The 21,609-nt window shown below is 34.8% G+C and overlaps 1 long non-coding RNA gene across 1 annotated transcript; it reads left to right on the forward strand.

Annotated features, from left to right (window-relative positions):
• The first annotated feature begins 181 nt into the window (after nucleotides 1-181).
• LOC145097871 (uncharacterized) lies at nucleotides 182-1,820 on the forward strand. Its single transcript, XR_013704517.1, has 3 exons — nucleotides 182-406; nucleotides 941-1,059; nucleotides 1,512-1,820. It is a non-coding gene; the product is annotated as an uncharacterized LOC145097871 (long non-coding RNA).
• Nucleotides 1,821-21,609: the final 19,789 nt, after the last annotated feature.

The following is a 21,609-nucleotide window of genomic DNA, read 5'->3' on the forward strand; positions in this document are numbered from 1 at the left end:
AAATGACAAGTTCAAAAATAATGAGAGATTGACACGTGTCAAAAAAAAAAAAAACTTTCATTTATTAAATAGGATTTTTAGAATATTTTATTTTGGACGTGAAAGTGAAATTAAATAAATAATTCTGGTGGACTAAGTAGCAGAGGCCCAAGGCTTTTACACCCGTTAACTTTGCCCGCGTCACTGTTAGGGTTTAATAAGACGTTGATTTTGAACGAAAGAGAGCTTCGCGACTCTAATCAACAATGGCGTCCAATTCAGGAAAACAGGCTCTTCAGCGAGTGAGGTCATTTCTCACCTCCACCCGTAAATTCCAATCTCAATCTAGTACAACCGGATTGTCGCCGGAGACTTGTAAAACCTTCTCTAGCATCTCCGGTCGCCGAAACCCTCGTTTGTTGTCCAGGTTCATTTCTGCATACAAACCTTTTTTATTCGATTACTAAATACGAAACATATACATTTTGTATCAAAATCTGTCACTTCTGTTGGTCTATAAGACATTCATTTGTAGAATTTCGTTTACATTTATGTTTAAGAGACGATGAATGATTGGGGAATGTCAATTTACTATATGAAGAGTTAGACATTATCCTCAATTCACCAATCACAATCGCACATCTAGGTGATCTTCAGAAATTCGAGAAATTTCCCATTTTGAAACACATGGAATAGCTGAAATTAAGTGTGATTATGAATTAGGAAATGAATTCCTTTTTAGGTCAAGGATTGAATGTAGAGAGTTTAGGGTGCATCTGGGCGTGTGTTTTGGAAGTGGCTATTGCAACATACACAATTGGAATCAGATAATGAATAGATCTTGTCTTTAAAGTTAGTGTAAGCTACTTACTGTTACAGTATCTTGATAGGTATGTATGTTAAGCTTCAATAACAAGAATTTAGAAGCAACTTATAGTTAAAATATTCACTTTTATTGTAGGCTTCCAGTGGAGTTGGGTGGTATGCAGTCTCTGATGCCTCTTCATTCAGCAACTGCTTCAGCATTGCTCAACTCAATGTTGTCCTCCAAGGTTGGCCAGTGGGGTACACTATCTGAAGGTGCATTGCTTCAAATTGCTTTTTGTATTTCAAGTTTCAAATTGTTTCAGTCAATCTATCCCATAATTCCCTTTTGTTTTGGTGATGCCATTATTTGCTATGTATTGTTATTATGTCTGGTTTTGAATTCACATAAATCTTGACTAACCTTACAATGTAATAAAAGCACTACATAGACTTGTTAGAACTTGCTCTATTCACATCATGTAAGATAGTCTAATAATACCTTTTTGGATGAGACAATATTACAATTTTTGTCCCATTGACATTATTCGCCTAGTGAATAACATAACATAACATAACATAACTTGTTATGTTATGTCATGTCATGTTTTGTCGCCTTTCTCTATTAAGTTGTTCTTTCTGCATTAAGTTAGAAATAACTTTTTAGTGTTGTCATATTCTCAAATAACTTTTATATTGACATTACTTTCATTTTATTTGCTTGACAGGATTTGCGACCCCACTATAACATGGCCTTCAAATACCACAAACATATGAAGATGTTACAACAAATGCATTTGGGAGTTTTTCTTTTGTTCTCTGCTCTTCCCAAATAATTTCCCATAACTAGAACTCGATGCAAATGATACAGGTGTTTTTGTAATGAAAGCTAGGTGAACATTTCATTTGTGCTTGGGTTTTTGTGGCATTTTTTAAATACTGTTAATCCTATTTACAGAAAACTTGTTTGTTGTACTACCATATTAGCATTTTGTGTGAATCTAATACCCGCGTAATGAATCCAATTTAAGAACAAATGGGCACCATACCAAAGATATTGATTATTTTAGAATATTATTTCTGTAAGCTTGTGGCAACATTAGGTATGTGTTTTGGGTCGTTGACTGTATCATGTAAGGGTGTTCAAAAATATATGTATTCATGTAGAAATGTTCAAAATATGTAAATTGCACTTGGTGTGTAGCAGAGAGGTGGTATAACCAAAGTGTAAAAATTTTACTTCCGGTGTGGATTTGGCTTTTTGTGGACATGCTAACAATCGTTCGACGTATTGTTCGTGAATCGTTTGAAATGATGTTCGTTACTTAATAAACAAACGAACATGTACAAGATTTTATGTTTGTTTAATTAAGTAAACAAACATTGACAATGATCATGTTCCGTTATTTATATTTTGGCTTTTGACATTAAAGTCCTTAATTTGTCAAATTTTGTTAAGTTAGTCATTGTGAAGATTTCTTATTTGTTAATGCCAAAATTTTTTTTTTGCTTTATTACATGTAGGAGTAGGTTTCCAAGTTATCATTAAATCAAATTTGCAACAAAACTTTTAAGTTTTTATTCTCTCTCTCTCACTCTCTCTCTCTCTCTCTCTCTCTCTCTCTCTCTCTATATATATATATATATATATATATATATATATATATATATATATATATATATATATATATATATGTGTGTGTGTGTGTGTGTGTGTATTTATGCAGAAAACCGTATTTATTTATGATTTTTTTAACTAAACATCATGTAAATATGTTTTTCAAAAGTATAAATACGCATTTATCTACAGATACATATTTATATTTCTATATTTGTAAAAACATAAAAATACATATTTAGATTTTTATACTTCTAAAAACACAAATATATATATATATATATATATATATATATATATATATATATATATATATTGTGTTTTTAGAAGTATAAAAATCTAAATATGTATTTTCAGTGATTCTCTTCACAGAATTCGCACACAAAAGATCTTGGTGAAGTGAGTTATTTCATTGGCCTTGAGGTCACATGTACGTCAAATGCCTTGTCCTTGAGGTCACATGCACACCAAATGTCTTGTCCCTATCCCAAACGGAATATGCCTCAGAAATTTTGAAACGAGATGGCTTTTCGCTACCCTTAAGCAGTGTTGTAAAACTCGTCGAGTTGGCCGATTACTCGGTTGAGTACTCCATTACTCCCTACTCGGCCCCTTACCGAGGCGAGTTCAGAATATGAGTACTCTCCGATCATCCCCTTATTAAAGCGAGCAGTGTTGTAAAACTCGGTCATCTTGGTGATTAATATGTATAATATACTTAATGATTTATTATTTAACACATACACATATGATTATTACTACATACATATCTTAAATTTTTTGTAATTATTCACGAAGTGAGACCATTGTGTGTTTTTCTATTTTTGTATATTCACATTTAACTAATTTTGTTATATATTTTAATCAAATTATGTTTTTAACTTAAGATATTGACATATATAATTTCTCTAAAAATATTTCTACATGATTTACCGAATTCGAGTACTCCCGAGTACTCGCTACTCAGTAGTCGGCCGAACGAGTACCAAGTAGCGAGTTTACAACCATGCCTATGAGTACTACTTAAGAGTATTACCGATGTGTTCTCTTCAATAGACACCGTCTTTTCAGATCCAACTTACTATCGATCTTTGACTGGAGCTCTATAATATTTAACAATCACTCGACCAAATCTCTCTTACGCTGTCAATCAGGCTAGTCAACTTCTATATCCAACAACTTCTCACTTTTAGTTAGTAAAAAAGGTTCTACAATATGTCATAGGCACCCTTTCGCATCGGTTGGTCTTTAAACGTCCAATTAACCATTCTATTGTTGGATACTCTAATGCGGATTGGGCAAGACCCATTGAAACTAGAAGATCAACGTATGGTTAGTCAATTTTTCTTGGAGGTAACTTGGTCTCATGGAGCCCCCAAAAGCATCCTACTATTTCTAGATCCAGTTGTGAATCCAAATACAGAGCTATGGAAAATACGACCATTGAAATTATTTGGATCACCACCTTTTGCTTGATTTGAATGTCTTATCGTCTGGTCGACCTACTCTATTATGTGATAATCTCAGTGGTGTTTTAGTGGTGTTTTATGAGCCGAAATCTGATTACTCACAAACATGCTAAACATATTATTGAATATTACTTTGTTCGCGAGTTGGTTTTAGGCGGGAAACTTCATACCAAATTTGTTCCTATCAAGCTCCTAGTGGAAGTATCTTCACCAAATCGCTTCCTTAACCAACGTTTGAGTTTTTTCGAGGTCATCTAGGCCTAAGGCCTAAGACCTCCAACGCTCGCTTGAAAGGGGGGGGTGGGGTATTCACGATTATAGATAGTTCCTATCAAGCTCCTACTGGTTTGGCATATATTATCTATTATTGTATTTTCTTATTTACTCTCCATATATTCTGTATAAATGTTTGTGGTTAATGAACAGACAATTGGCCATATTATCTGTTTATTTTTTCCTAAGAACAGGAAATCAAAAGATTGTTTTTGATGCTTGAAACCTTTAAGTTCATTCTTCCTTTTCTTCTTTGGTCGTACGTATAAATCCCCCCTCTGAATAATAGAAACTAAAACCTTTTTAATTCCCTTAACCTCCACATGTTTCCCATATTTGTTGACTTCAATAACGGTCTAAAGGAAAAAAGGGATATTGGGTCATCTATTATTTTATGTTGGGCTTATTGGAATTCAGCCGAACATCATGTTTTGGGATGACTTAAAATCACAAAACGGGCTTCCATTTTATGATATGGGGCATAATTTTTTCTATTGTTTACGGGCCCAAAGGTGTAACAAACGTAGTCCAAATTCAATCTCAACCGTTCAGATTAAATATCAACAAGTTATAAAGACATTGGTAAAATTTCAGCTCGATCGGACCATGTTTACCCTTCGATCCCGTCTTTTGATCAAGACAACATATTGCTGCCAAATTCCCAAAAAATCTTTAAATCACTTCGTTTTATTGTTTTATCATGGATATTGCTACATGACTTCAAACGTGGTTGCAACGCTTTCCATGCAACTTCTATCGGTGCACAAAGATGTCATTACATGCTTACATAAATCTGCACAAATTTAAACTTAAATAAGTAAAATTGTGTCAAACCAACGATTTAATGAAACATATGAAATTCATACTAAATATACACAACATGTGAAAATGATTAAGAAAATATGCTAAAATAATGCTTACATAAACCCGCCGGGCATCGAGCCCCGCTTGGAATAGATTTGTCATTATCATGAGATGACCCCCGCCTCATCACATTCATCAAGCCGCGCCCGACATCCATACAGACACATAAAACACAAGAAAGAATCACTAAAACAAATAGCGTACAATACACTAATCAGGCTCCACCTAGCATTGGACCCCGCCCAGTATACATATCACATAACATTCATGCAAAAGTCACACAGACAACTAGCATCCTAATCATAATAAACCATAGGTTGTCATTGGTGCCTTTGACTCGCTAAACACAGTGAGGAAACTCACCTCAAACCGCTAGAACTCAAATAAACGCTCGGACTGCTGATCCGGAAAATCCCCATGCTACTCAATCAAATAAAACCGCAATTAATAATTGGTCCATAATATATAACAAGGAATCTAATTCATTTGTCCAACTCCCATGGTAAAAGACCATATTACCCTTTCCTCAATTGGCTCAAAAACCATGGCCCAACCCAATGGCTCCAAAAGCCCACTATGGCCCAAATGACACCCAAAGCGCATCATGGGCCCAAATCCAAAAAGGTACAAAGCCTAAAAATGTCCCAAAGTCAAAAGGAATAGTGGCCCAACAAGCCCCAAAACCTAGTAGTCTAAATAAGGCCCAAATCGCAAAACTCAACAAAAGTCAAAGTTGTTGAGTACACCCAACGTATTTAGACTTACGCCCAATGTACTCTGCTTTTGGCTAGTACGCACCGCGTATGAGCTGGGTACACCCAACGTACTCCACAGTGGCCCAAAACTTGCCATTAAGTGCTTAATCGATTAAGCCACTTTGTCTAATCTTATATCTGATCCTAAATGATGTGTTAACACATAAAGTTGGCAACTTTACTCCTTTGGATGTCTTAATGGACCCAATCCTCAATAAAGCCCATAATAAGAACCCTAAATCATGCATGGTCCAATATAACACACCAAGAATTCATTTTTATGAACAAGGGACCCTAAAAATGCCAAGATCTATCATCCTTATTCTCTGAAGTATCTCATGCTCCCAAGCGTGGTTTAAAGGACTATAAAAACATAGAAATAAGGCCTAACTAGATCTTATCAAAAGAACCATCAAGTTAAGAGCTTTATACCTCCAAAAGCTTTCCATGTTGGTGATGTTTCTGAATCCACAAGCTCTAGCCACACTAATTTAACTTCTAAGAGTTCCTCTTCTTTCAAAATCACCAAAATCACCTTCAAAGTTCATTTCTAAGCTCAAAACACTCAAATGTCAATTAGGGTTTCATTCGTAGGTTTTTGGAGAGGTGGAGGTTGGTCATAAGAAGGTCCATGAGTGACTTAAGGTGATTAAATAGGGCACAAACCCTAAATTTTAGGGCTTGCCCCTGCTAGTCGTACGCCCTACATAACTATATGTACTCCACGCGCACGATGAAGCCTCCGTGATCCAGATGTCGAGACAGTACGTCGGCATACTCATAGTGTACGCCCATCGTACTCGGCTAGGGTCTAGAACCAACAATCTTCCGAAGGCCATAACTTCTTCGTTATAAGTCCGATTCCGATTTTGATGTTCTTTATATCTACGTGAACCGAACACTCGGTACCTATAACTACATTATCCACTATCCAAATGGGCCTAAACCTATCCTTTACAAGGCCCAAATCCTTATGATACTTGATCATCGGGTCATGACTCCAAATTACGGAATGACCTGAAACAGGGTGTTACAAATTGAAACCACCTCTTTTAAATATGTGTTTGGACTAGTGCTTGTGTCTGACGCAAAAAGGCATTTACTTTAGGACGTTTCCTTGGGATTAAACATAGCTTATTGTGTACACCTACTATTTAGTACAAAACAAGCAGTCAATTTTATTTACCTCGCTCTATTGGTTAGGTTTGGCACACCTAAGAATAGTCGATTTACAAAGATAACATAGGGTACATGTCACATCAATTGGACTATTTATACATTTTATTTTGTATAGTATACCTATGTAAATATTTGTTTTTAGTCTACATTTTTTAAGTTACTGAGTCAACTGTGGGTTACTTATGGGATTACTTATGATTATATGAACATTTAGCTTTGTTCAGTAAACTTACCACACAACTACCAAATAAGTATAAAATGAAACATAAAATTATCTATACTTGTAATTTATATAAATGATCATTAAAAGTGATCATATACAATATCATCATCCCAACTTTAGTGTAACTGATATTCACAGTAAAGATCGGTTCACAAAAATACTTCTCGTTGACGTTGACGACACACATGCTTTGAAGTGTTTTTCGACGAAAGATAAGGTGAAAACATTGCCACAGGCTTCTTATGCTTATATATTATATTCAATCACGTTTCCTAGATGAAAAACGTCATCATTGTGATAATCCAAGTTCAGATTACAATCATTACCACCATCGATTGATGATAAGAAATTCTTACACAAACTATGTTATCTTATTAGTATCATGGAATTGGTTATTTTCATGCTTGGATTCACATCACACAACTTCATATCTTCTTATTATGGTGAGCTAGTTGTTTTTCTAGCTTACACAACCAAAATAGTTTTACGTTGAACCTCCTAGTTTTTATTTTGAATGATGTAAGAAAATCTTGGTCTGAAGACGAGGAGATCCACTATCACCTTTTATTTTTATAATTTAAATGGAGGGTCTCAATCTCTCCATGAAAAATGCATGCATTAAAGGTCTACTTATGGGTCTCAAGATCCCTACAAGTGAGACTCTCGTCTCTCACTTATTCAATGTGAAGAGGCAATCTTCGCAAGACAATGGTGTTATTATGATATTTGTAACCTCTCTCGGATCCTCACATGTTTTCATGTTTCTTCTAGAATTGGCACTTCATCATTGGAAAAAAAAATTAGGCACGTTTACTTGGTTGTGTCACCGGTTCTCTTCCTTTCAACTACTTAGGGGTTTCGGTAGGTGCACATATGTCACCTTAAAACATTGGGAACATGTTAAAAGGTTCTAATCAAAGTTTCCATCATAGAAATCAAAAACCTTATCTTTTGGTGGGCATCTAACCCTCATCAAAACGGTACTTAGTAGTATCCCTACTTACTACTTCTCTCTATTCAAATCCCCTGCTTGTATCAATGATTTCCTTGAGAAAATTAGAAGACATTTTTTTATGGGGTGGATTTGAGAATGTATGAAAAATTAATTGGGTCTCTTGGGTTAAGGTGCTTGCATCTAAATGTGTGGTTGGTGTAGGAGTTGGGTCACTCAAGGCCCAAAATTTCTGCTCTTCTTCTCAAATGGTGGTGGAAACTAAAACATGGCAATAAATCGTTATGAAAAGACAAATTATTGAAATTCACAATTTGGATAAAAAACCGATAGAACATATCACAAATAAATATGTGATTGATGTTCAGTGAAACAATGAAAAGGTTGCAAGGGATCTCGGCTCAATGCATATTAACTTTCATGATGTTTTTTTCACCTATTATAGGTACTGCTAATAAGATTTTTTTTTAATTACATGTGGTGCAAGAAATCCAAGCTACAAACTCGATTTCCTTTGCTATACTCCTTTGAGTCTCAAAAACATTGTAAACTCTTGGATCGTGTCTCGTTGGATGGTTGTTCCCGAGGATGGAACCTATTATTGACCCCGATATCGGTACCTAATTTGCCCAGCTCACAACTATCATAGGTGTAATCTCTTTAAAACAAACTTGAAGGGATTTATTGCATTCTATACATACTAGTATCGAACAGGGGAAAACAAAATTAACTCTATATGTACATGCAACCTATGTATTTAGGTTTTACTAGTATAGCAACCTACTTTAATACTTGTAAAATTACTATCATCTTGATCTTGAACTTTTTTTTATTGATTCTTGTTTGAGATCTAGTAATATCCACTTTGCTTGTATGATGAGGACCCAAACCAAGAATCTTTCTTTTGCTTCACACCCAAGATACCAACTAGCAAACAGGAACTCAATGAGAGAGGGGCTTTTATGAAAATTTTATAACCCTAGAGATGGATTATAATGTTTGTTCAAATGTATAGAGAATAGAGCTTGAACGAATTCTAAAGAGGAAAGGAAAGGCGGGGTTTGCCTTAGCATCCTATTATAACCTCCATCTTTATTCAAATTCCTAAGGATAATCCATATCCTTATGCCTTTAATCCATATAGATTTTCATCTATGTCCTTATTCTGGAGGGTTCTGGAATATTCCAAATAATTACTAATAAATTAATTAATATTCAGGCCATTTATTTAACTAAAACTATTTAATATTCCAAAATAATTTATAATTACTTTTTAATCCATAATAAATTAACAACCTTATTTTCTCCTAATTCCTTATTTATTGATTGGGCCATTAGGACAACTCAAAAGACCATGTTATTATTAGAAATATTATCAGTTAGTTAATGACCTTAACAAATCTTAAGATGAGCTTAGATGTAATATTTGCCATGATGGTCCTTCTTTTGTTGATGTCAGGTGTTGACACCTTGATGTTAAACTAACCCTCTATTGTAGGAACTATGTAGCTTGGTTAAAACAAATGTCTCTCAAAGTTTCATGTTTAATGTGGAGGGATAGGTTGAACATAATTCTAGTGTGAGATACTTTGAAAGAAAGAGGTGTAAACATTCATTCTTCATCATGCATTATGTGTAGTAAAGTGGATGGAACGGTAGATCATACGTTGGTTCAATGTAAAGTGACAACTAAAACGAGAGAGTGGATTTTCAGTTGGCGTGGCATCCAACAAACGCACCTGACAAGTGTGGTCAACTTCTTGGATTCTGCATATTTTGTGGGGCAATTGCCCAAGGAAAAGGAAAGTACTCATCACCATTGTTTATAGTCTCTTATGGAGTAGTGAGAAATTACAAGGTTTTTAACAATGTTTTTTCTTCTCCCACGATGGTTGTTGTTAATGTTATGTCTTTATCTTTTGTTTAGTGTAAACATAAAGGAAATAACTTATTGTAATTGGGAGGCTTAGAGTTATTTTACACTAAACTACATATAACCTGTTTTTTAGACTTTGTCTGCTCATGTTTAGTTTCTTGCTAGACATGTAGTCTTTGTTTCATTATGCCATTTTTTTTTTCATATTATACAATTTAGGTATGTGCAACTAATAGGAAATAAAATTGAGTTTTTAAATTATCATATAATAAAAAAGTAAAAATGTTGAATTTTAGAAGGTGGAGATAATAAAATCAAAATGTTGTTTTTAACGTATCTAGATATAGAGATGTAACTATAATTTATGTATCATTGAGATATAATTAATAGAAGAGACATATAGATATTAAAATTGATTTACAATAATAAGATACTATATCAAATAATAAAGCATGTAACCAAACGATTACTATTTAAGACTTGTTAAAACATAATTTTAAGTCATGGGAGTTAGTTAATGGATAAAAAAGTTAATTCACTTTTAAGGGAAGCGTGCAACTCATATTACTTAATGACTTGTTACTTAAAATAGAATTTTAAGTCATGGGAGTTACTTAATGATTTGTTGAAATATAATTTTAAGTCATGGGAGGTCTTGGTGGACATTACCCGGTCATTTGACGCTCTCTCGATCTCGACACTTGTACTTTGAATTCTAATCTAAAGGAGTAAAAGGGTGAATTTTGAGAGAAGAGGGTTAGACAAATGACATATGTAACATATACCAAATCATGTTTTGTTGCCTAATTCTGGATTTCAATTCGACTACAATTTAGTCAACAAAGAAAATTTAGTATACGTGAGTGTAACAATTTATCATATAATGGATCTTTTTTTTTTTTTTTTTTTTCTTGGAGACGGCTGATTTTTTCTTTGATTTTAGAGTTTCATGTATATTCTTATGTCTATTTGTTTTATCTAGTATTGTCACTGAGGGCCATTGAGGATCACTGAGGCCATTTTCCCAATAAGTGGTGTCATAGCTTCGGGTTTTGGATGAGCTATCGGTTTTAGAGATTCGTCGTATGCTCAGTGGTTGCAACTTTGTCTAATCTTCCACACCATAAACTAATTTTTATTCTTCGAATTGGAAGGTGTATCAATACCTTGAAGACTTTTCGTAGGACATGTGGTTGCATCTGTGGTTGTTCTTCCACATTAGAAACGAGGATTCAAATGAATGGTTTGTATACGGTAGAATTATATATGAATTGGGAGTACGTAATTTTCGGGGAAGGTTTTGGATAGAAAAGACTCGGTACTTAAATATGTTTGTTGTGACCCATATGTCATTCCTTGAATCCTTGGAATCCTTTGTTGGGTGTAAAACTTATAAGCTTGAAGCATATTTTTCTAGTATACATTACTATTGTAGGATATAAATACGATGTCAAAATAAATTTGTATGAGGTTCGATTTAGAGAAATATGATAGGAGAATCAAATATGGTTTGTCGCAAGTTCAATTCAAGGATGTTTCGATGTCTGGGTTACACAAGGCATTGAAGGGAAACCAACCTTGTTTCCAACGGTGATTCAAACAAATCCAATGAATTCGATGATTAAGAATCACTACTAGAAAAACAGCCTTTTACGACGCTCATTGCGCGTCGTAAAAGGCTCAGACGACGCGCAAATGCGCGTCAAGGAAGGCCCTGTCATAAAGAGAGACGACGCGCATTTACGACGCTCGTTTACGACGCGCAATTACGACACGCAATGTGTATCAAGGAAGGCCCTGTCATAAAGAAAGACGACACGCATTCGCGTGTTGTAACCTTACGACGTGCGTGTTAATGACACACAATGCGTATCAAGAAAGCCCCTGTCAAGAAAGGCCATGTCATAAATGAAGATGACACACATTTTTGCGTATCGTAAATTTAAATGTTTAAAAAAATAAATTTATATATTTATTAATTTTTAAATTAAATTTTCATTTAATGTCTCATAATAGAAATAAAATACCATATACAAAAAATACAATTCATTGCATATAATTTAATGTCATACAATTCTATTTCTTACATTATATAAATTTACATTCATCTAATCTACTATGTGTTTCATATTAACAATTGAAATGAAGAATGCAACACTTGCATTTGCAGCATCATATCTCTTTCAGCTTGAGCTTTCTTTTCCTCTTCTAACTCCAGAGCTATTCGCTGTCATCAACCCTGTAAGGCACAACTTTGACATTTCCATTGGCATGATCCGCATATAGAGTAGATGTGATCTCCATAGCATTAAGCCCAACATTCTTAGCTAATGTTTTTGGTATCATTTCAAAGCTATCTTCAAATTTTCCAATTGCATACTGAACTAATCTGCATCATATCAATCATCAATCAAAAAACAAATTTAGTAAAACAGAAACTAATTATTCAGATTACCTACCATGTCTCCGAGAAAGAAAACTCCTTCAGTTTTCTTGCTAATTCAATTTCAGTGGCTGCAGCTCCAGGCACAATTCTACTGTCCTTGCATAAGGCCTAAAAAAATACAAGGAATAAAAATATAATTTATCCAAACAGTAATGCATTTTATCTTGTTACTAAACGCAAAAACAAGAAGCAACAAAATTATTAACTCTGACTTTAGGTTTTTCCTAAAACAAATTCCTTTCATTTCCCAAATCGCCCTCTCATTATTTTTGGTGAAAGAAAAAAGAAGGTCCAGATTACCTTGTAAGTATTTACACCATCATCAACAGCCCTTTCCAGATCATCAAGTATGCTATCTGTATTTCCACGCAGCAAAACAGTTGTCACAGAGTTCCCACCTTGTTCGTTTCTTACAACACTCACCTACACACAAAAAAAGCAGGGGCATTTTTGTCTTTATAAAAAACTATAATTTTTGTCCTCTTGACATCGGTCTTAGTCACTAATTCATCATTTGAATTGATGATCTAAACAATATAGAGAAATTCTAGGAGCATCTTATTAGTGCAGAGGAGTTAGGGGCATTTTGAGCATTTAATATTACTAGTTTGTGATGTTAGATAGTTAGGGCATTTTGGGCATTTCATAATAAATTGCTCATTGAAGAAGCAGGAGAAAAACACAATGTACTTGGTACCAAAGAACATAATGTAAGCAGTACATAATACTCAAATACAAACAGGGCTGCTGTTCAGGAAACAGGAGCGCAAGCTCAAAACTAAAATCATTTGACTCCCAAAGCAACAGAATCAGGAAGAGAAGATGCGTATAAGTAGAAGATAAGAACCTTGGACTTTAGAGAATTGGAGAGCTGGAAAATCACATGGGTTCCCTCCTCTTCACCAGCATGGGACCCACTTGCGATTAGCTTCCCTACTAGTAAAATCAGTGCGAACATATTCCAGTCCAATGAAGGTAGTCAATCTAAAACGAAAAAAATGAGATTATTACCCACGAAAATTGAGAAAAGATTATGATGTGAATATGACAAATTTACCCCAACAACCAATACTTTGAGAATAAACAATATTGAAGGCATATATTCTAGTAAGAGCACCTTGATATTCTTAAAAGTTCTATAAGTTATGAAAAAAATTGTGCTAATGGGGAAAGAACTAAGAAGATAAGCATACCATGTCACCTGGTAGGTTACCATAGCCTACCACGCATATAACTAGAGAAGAAATGATTAATGGCAAAATAGTCTTTTAGTATGAAAAGAGTGTAGGAAAAAAAATTCAAAAAGTATATTTTTTGAAGGATACACTTTCCCTTTGGGTTCCAGTGAATGGTATTGTAAGGGCCTGTTCCAAGCTCCATTAGAGGATTGCACTTTTTGTCAAAAATTGTCACCATTGCAGGCATAACTGTTGGCATGTCAAGGAAACAATATAAAAAACAGTAATTGTAGATGCTAATGCTAAAAATGGTAAAAGAAAAATTATATCTTTCATTGGAGGACTCGATCTATGTAATGGTCGATACGAAAATCCAAAGCATCCGATATTAAAAACCCGAGACACAATACACACAGACGACTTTCATAATCCTACTTTCAAGGTATTCTATTTATAACTTTCCATTTAATCATTATAAACTATATTAAAAAATTCACACGATTTTAATATATCATTAGTGAATGATGTTTTATTTTTTAAAAATGGTAATAATCTTGCAGGTTTATCCTAGAGAACCATGGCATGATTTACATAGTAAAATTGATGGTCCGACTGTATATATATGATATTATGAAAAACATTGAGGAGAGATGGCTAAAGGCTTCAATAGCTAGTGGTGTAAAAAAATTGAAGGCTATGTATGATTATGCTTTAGTCCAAATAGACACTATGCCAGAGCTTTTAACTGTTAATGATGAACCTTACCTTAGTGATCAGGACCCTGAAGGCTGGCATGTACAGGTAAAAAAATTGTAAATTGCAAAATTGGTCCCTATGATATCCCAAAAAGTGCAGTTTGAGTCCTTTTGTTAGATGGAAGTTAACTCGAAGGACCAAATTTTCATGGAAGTTTCCTTTTTTGGACCGACCATGCAAATGAAAAAAGAAATGGACTCAAACTACACTTTTTGGGATATAACAGGGACCAATTTTGCAATTTACTCAAAAGGGCTTTATTTTTATTTATGCAGATTTTTCGTCCTATTGATTCAAATTCGGTTAAAGGGTTCCCAAAAGATCCGAAAGAAGCTACAACCAAGGTGCACAATTAGAATGAATATATTCAATAAATGATAATGAAATGGTTATAAAGGTATTTATTGATAAATTTGTGTAAACAAAATTTGTTTTGTGGGAAGAATGTTCAACAATCTGTGCAGATTAAAATAAAAAAAATTAACTTAAAAGTCTTAAAATGCTAGAGTAAATTAGTCTTTTAAAACTAACTATATACCTGCATACGCTGGCCACTTTCATCTTTTCCTGTAAAACTCAGGCCAACATTTTCAAGTTGTAATACCATATCAGGGTTCACCTGGTTCAAATTTAAATTTCAAATCATTAACATTAAGTTAATAAAGACAACATGGTGCAACTTCCAAATTTTTTCTTATGAAACGGTTAATACCCAATAACTTTATGTTGACATTGCTATAAATATAATTGGGCAGATAATCCAAAGTAAAATGTTATAAACTTATAATGAAACAGATTTACTAATTTTTTTTTGTAGTGGGGACCTACACTTAAAAGTTTTTTTTTTTAAAAAAAAAACTTTGCAAAGTCTATTTTACAAAATGGGTGGTGATTTTGAGAAAAATGTTACAACACCACATTTTTTGACAATTTGGTGATTATGCCATAAAGCAACGCTTTCAAATTGTATATGTGTACCCAAGTTGTATACTTAATATTATCAGTTTAATAGTAACAGATATCCATAAAACAACATTACTATCTTTCAGATACAAAAATGGTTAATATATGATTAATAATTAGAAATTTTGATGATAAACTAAGTTTTCTTAATTAAACATTGAAAACTTTTCTTAATAAAAATTGAAATATTATATTACCTTCAACTCTTCAAGAGAAAATCCACGGTCCTCCCTAAGTTTCATGTTGTACTTCGAAGTTTCACAAGGAACCTGAGGACAAAGTGATACAGCTGGCCTTGGCAATACTTTAACAACCTTTTGTTGCCTGGCTGTAGTAATCAATAAAATTAACTTAGGTTATGGTAAAATTAAGATGCAAAATCATTTGAAATATAAAGTAACAATTAGCTAATATATGTTTATGATTCGAAGAAAAGTTACCATTGCATCTCCTTGTTTGGGAAAACATTGTTCTGCTTAACCATCACTTCTACTACTACTCTGCAAATACACCATTATACTATCTATTTAAAATCACAAATCATTTGCACATTGAGCACTGCCAAAGCAAATTTAATGTTTTCATAAGGCCTTGGACCAAAGTTGGAGAAAAATCTTTGTATCTTTGATGAAGCAATGAACATACCTGATTTACAGGAAAATAAATAAATAAAACTCAAATTGAAATGTGTGATGATGAAGCATCTGAAAAGGGTAGTTACCTGAACTACAGCCTATATGTCTAAACTTTTTAACTTGGCATCACAGATTGCAGCCACTGCTTCACTCACATGGCTGTGAGGAAAGGAAGCTCTTCTTCTATCATCTGAGGCAAGAATAGAACTTAAGCTACTGTGTATATCATCTTCAAAAGCTCTCCATTGATTCAAATCAGAAGATATAATTTCATTCATTCTAACACGAAACTCAGCAACTTGTTTTGTTTGCTCGGCACGGCTATTTCTTAAATATTTAACCTCATCTAAACCCTAAAAATCACATAACCATAGGATTTAATAAGATTCCATTGGTATTCAAACTAAGGGGTTGTCTCATTCTGTTCATTAAGTGCTCAACCCATCAAGCTCATTAAGTAAAAAAAAACAGCCTCTAAGACAGAATGGAAAGTAATTGATGTGAATTAAAATGGAAGTAGCAATAAGACACACCGCAATACGCACACAATCCTTTTGTATCAAGTTCTGTATTGTTCCGAATTCCTTTGAGACACTGCTTGTATCTAATAATTAATCTCTTCCAACAATACTGGTTTCCAGCATCAACTTCCCACAGTCAACTGCTTCACAGAACAAATGAGCAATGACATGAATCCGAGCACCATCATCCAACATCCCAAACTGGGATCTAACAGCAAGCAATGCCCTATGTGAAAGAAAAGCTTATAATCTCACATTCACCAACACTTAGGAAAGAAACTTCAAAAGAAAAAAGAAAAGCAATACCAGATAAAAACTTGTAGTCGACTTTTGCTTTGTTCATCATCAACAGAGAGGATACAGGGCAGTATGGGAATGAATTGTTGGTACCAATATGACTTGTCACCCTGTATAAATTTAGAAATATAAATCCAAAATGAAACTAGAAAGAATGTGTGAACCAGTCAAAATCTCGGAAAGAAAGAATCAGCTTAGCTCTATATCTTCAATGTGGCATTTTGTCGAACACATTCTGTGCAATAACAAAATGAAAATCTTGCCATCAAAATTTCAATGTATGGTTGTAAACCAGTCAAAATCCCGGAAAGAAAGAACAAAAATCAGAAAACGAAAAATAGTTTCGCAAGAAAACTTACCTTGTCTTAGTGTAGGAACCACCGCCATCTTCCTCTGTTAAAATTAAAAAGATAAGAACATGTTCAAAAGCGAAACAATGACAATATGTAGAATAATTGAAAGTGTTGAAGAGAGAAGAGATGGTTGCTGATTATCCGACGGTGGTCACTTAGTGAAAATAGTGAGAGAAAGCAAAACCAAAGATAAGCCACGTAACAGTTTCCCAAATTGAACAATTTTACCGTGTGGGAGAAAGGAGAATCCTCTGCTAGGCATGAATATCGACTGCTAGGCATGAATATCGACTGCTAGGTGCGAGAATCCTCAATTTCTGCCGACTAGTGCGGGAAAAAGGAGAAGTGGTCGTGGTTCTCCAATTAAGGTTTTTTTTTCATATTTAACTAAGAGAAGTAGTGTGAGGGTGGGTAAAGACATCGGTCAGAGACATTTTCTTGTGGAAGTTCGGAGATTTGGTGATATTGCGATTTTATTGTAGGAGAAAAGAGGATTGACAATGATTTAGGGTTTTTTGGGGTATTAGAGTGTGGAAGATAGACATATAGAAAAGAACGATGGTAATAAGGTAGAGGATAACACGGCGGCCTTTCAAACTTTTTGGATTTTCGTTTCCCCCCAGTTGCAAAAGAAGGGTACGCGCGTCTCATTAAAAATATAAAGCGACATCTCTACACGATACCCATTTTTAAATAAGTGCCCTCCGTGTTTTTAATATTTTTTATTGGACACTAATTTTAGGGCACGCAAAAATGCGTGCCTTCTATCCTTCAAATTTTGGAAAACTGACATTGATTTTTAGGGCATGTACAAATGCGCGTCTTCTATCCGTGTGTGTCATTAATTGCACGTCGTAAAAGGCTATTTTTCTAGTAGTGAATGGGAAGATTTGGATTTAAGAGCGGCAAATGTGATTTGTTTGTGTCTAACAAAGAATGTTCTTACAAATATACATGGGATATCAACACTAAACGATCTTTAGAAGAAACTTAAGTTGTTGTATCAAGGCAAAAGCATATCGAATTGGATGTATCTCAAGGAATAGTTTCATACTCTTCATATGAACGGAGATACAATAAAATCATATCATCTAAAGTAGGCCTGGCAATCGTGTCGTGTTCGGGTTGGCGTGTCGCGGGTTGGCAGGTTAGCGGGTCAAAATATGCCAACCCAAACACGACCCATTTAAATATACAGGTCACGGGTTGACGTGTCACGGGTTGGCGGGTTTGGAACATAAACCCATATATGACCCACGAACCCATTTATTTATACGGGTTCACAGGTTGGCGGGTTTGTGGGTTAGATTTGGGTTCGTGCGTCAGATTCCATAAATAAATTTAACAATGAAACATGAATAAATTCTTGATGGTTGATACAAACATATCTAAATTTTAGACACTTAACTACTTAAGTCTTAAAGTCTTAAACAACCAAATGAAAATTAAAAACACTCATAGAAACATGTTCAATTCCTCAATCGCTCATACAGCCATACGCCGATACGCCATTTGATTTAGGGAAAAAAATGAGGAAAATCAATTGGTTACAAACTTACTTACGACCTTATGAGTTAGGACCACAAGTCAAAATATAAATACATTTAAAAATAAAAAATATATTTTTTTAATTAAAAATATAAATGGGTTGGCGGGTCAACCCATTTATTTTTTGAGAAACTCATATATGACCCGTTTAATAAACGTGTTGGCAGGTTGGCGGGTTGGCGGGTTGACGTGTTGAAAAACTCAACCCAAACCTATTTATTTCGTGTCGTGTCGCGTGTCGTGTCAAGAATTGCCGGCCCTAATCTAAAGTATTCTTCATACTATCGTGTTAGGAGGCTATCGAAAAGAAGAATGAAGATGAGGATAAATAATTGAGGCTCATATTATCTTTTCCATCTTCCTATGAGTATAAAAATCCCATTATGATCCTGAAGTATGTAGGTGTTATTGGAAAACTCATGTATGAAGAGAAAAAATACTAGAAAATAATAGCTATATTTCGTCTTCAGAAGGAATAGTTTTGATATGCAGCAACGGGAGGAAGAAAAAACCTCAACATATTCTGGTATACTATAAGTGTGGACAGTCTGGGAATGTTAAGAGAAATTGTCCACGAGGAGAAAATTTCGCAAAAGGCTCCAATATAGTTAAAAATGTATCTGTCATTACTAATGGTGATGAATTACTTTGAGTTATGTCATCCCTATGATATGTACGTGTTACAATGAAAAGGGATGTGTTTTTGTTAGTGGGTTCACAGATTTTGTGACATCCCTAATTTCACGGACAAAAAAGACCAATTTGTTTATGCTTTATTTGAAAATCAGAGTATCCTTTCAAAGAAATATGTTGCGGAATTTGTTCCCAAAAATATGATAAAGAATTAACAAAACATTTCCGAAGAAATGTATTTTCATTATATTAAAAACCTCGGGATGTCGTTGTCAATACATGTCAAAAGCATAAACAGATTCAACATAGGCCTTACAACATATGTAATAGTCCAAATTTCCAATAAAATTTTACATTTTTAGTAGCAAAATAATTTTCATAAAATATAGCATTCCAATAAAATTTGTTTTTCAAAAATCCATGACATCAGATAAATTATTCAAAATATCAGAGTATCCAAACTAAAATGCCGGAGAGTGCACGTCGTGTCATCATGTCGGGTCCTTGCCCTTAGATCCTGAAGTACCTGAAACAACCAAGAAACTGTAAGCCAATGTTTGGTGAGTTCCCTATAACATACCCCACATAAACCACATGGTCACATAACCATCTAAACCACATATATACTACATAAGCCATGCATACAAACATATAAGGATGTCGTGGACTCCTTCCAAGGACTTACTCCAAGATGTCGTGGGCTCCCCCATGGTCTTATACCTATGTGTCATGGGCTCCCCCACATGGTCGTTAACTAGAATACCATGGGCTCCTCCACATGGTCTGATATCCAGCTGCCACGGGCTTTCTCTGGGGTCTTCGCATATCTAACTAATAAGATACTAACACATACACATACATACATACTAGGTATATCCATAATGATTCCACAATAATCATCACAACTAACTGAATGAGCCGGCTATGGTGCCTTCGACCCATTGGTATGGTGGGGAGACTCACCACTGTTTGCTGAACTCGAAAGCTGCTCGCCTAATAGTCTGAAATCACCCGCGCTGAACTATAATACCATTAACTGAAATTTTAGGGTTGAATATAATCTAATTAAAGAACCCAATGACCTAAGCCCAAGTCCTTTCATAATGGCCCAAAAGTCTTCCCTTGCTAATGGGCTCAAAGTCCATGTCCAAAACTATTAATGGGCCACATGGCCCAAAGCCCAACGAATACAACCATGGCCCAAAACAGATTAATCGGACCACTAACCCAAAATATGACTAGGCACAAAACTAATTAAGGCCCAAAAGGGATTACAAGCCCATACGAAGCCCAAAACCAATTGGGGTCCGTACGCGTTGCGTACCACTCCAGTACGCTCAGCGTACTAGCTCTTCAGGTCGTACGCGCTGCGTACTGTTGGAATAGTGTCTAAGGCTGCAACTATATTAGGCAAGTATTTGACCCGGTTGTGCATGGTCCTTTTGGGTTGCCTTCACCATAGCAACTTGATAGGATGATTTATTAAGAGAGAGTAACTATTATTAATATATTATGAGAATAATATATTGATTTGATTAATATAAGTCATAGAATTAATTGGAATTAATTTGGTGACTTAAAGAGATTAATTAAATAAGAGGGTATAAACTGTCAATTGTTTGATAGTTAAGCTTTAGACTGTAAATCCATATAGATAAGCAAGGGACGGATTCTAGAAGCTAGGTAGCTTCAAAATCGTCCAAGGGGTTATCTATGGAAAGGATTTGGATAGCCTTAAGAGAAGATTATCCAATTAGGGTTTAGGTTGTAACCCTTAAGGAGTCTACAAGTATAAATAGACCCCATAGCTAAGGGAAATCGGCACTTCCTCTAAAGTAAGAGAACCCTGGCCGATTTCCTCCCCTCTCCTCTCTCCTAAATCATCTTCCTTGCTATTGGTGTTTGTAAGCCATTAGAGGAGTGACAATTGTGACTCTAGAAGCTCCAAGACAACAAGATCAACAAGGAATTCAAAGGTATGGTTCTAGATCTGTTTCAATGTTGTTATTATACCTAATTAGACATTAGAAGTCTTGGATTCAAAGCATGTTTAATTAGAAAGCCTAGATCCAAGCATTAGGGTTTTGCATGCGCACATAGGAAAGTTCTTATGGCTAAAACCTATCAGTGGTATCAGAGCCTAGCTTGGTTTTCATTAAATTGTTGCTTGATTAAATGAAACTAAAATGCAAAATTTGATTTTTGTGTTTCTGAGTCATGGACTCGGCGAGTTGGCCTGACTCGGCGAGTCCCTTTGTGCACTCGGCGAGTCCAAGCGTCAGGAATG

Source organism: Lactuca serriola, chromosome 4 (assembly GCF_051521515.1).
Source record: "Lactuca serriola cultivar US96UC23 chromosome 4, Lser_US96UC23_V15, whole genome shotgun sequence".
In the NCBI taxonomy this organism is placed as follows: domain Eukaryota; kingdom Viridiplantae; phylum Streptophyta; class Magnoliopsida; order Asterales; family Asteraceae; genus Lactuca; species Lactuca serriola.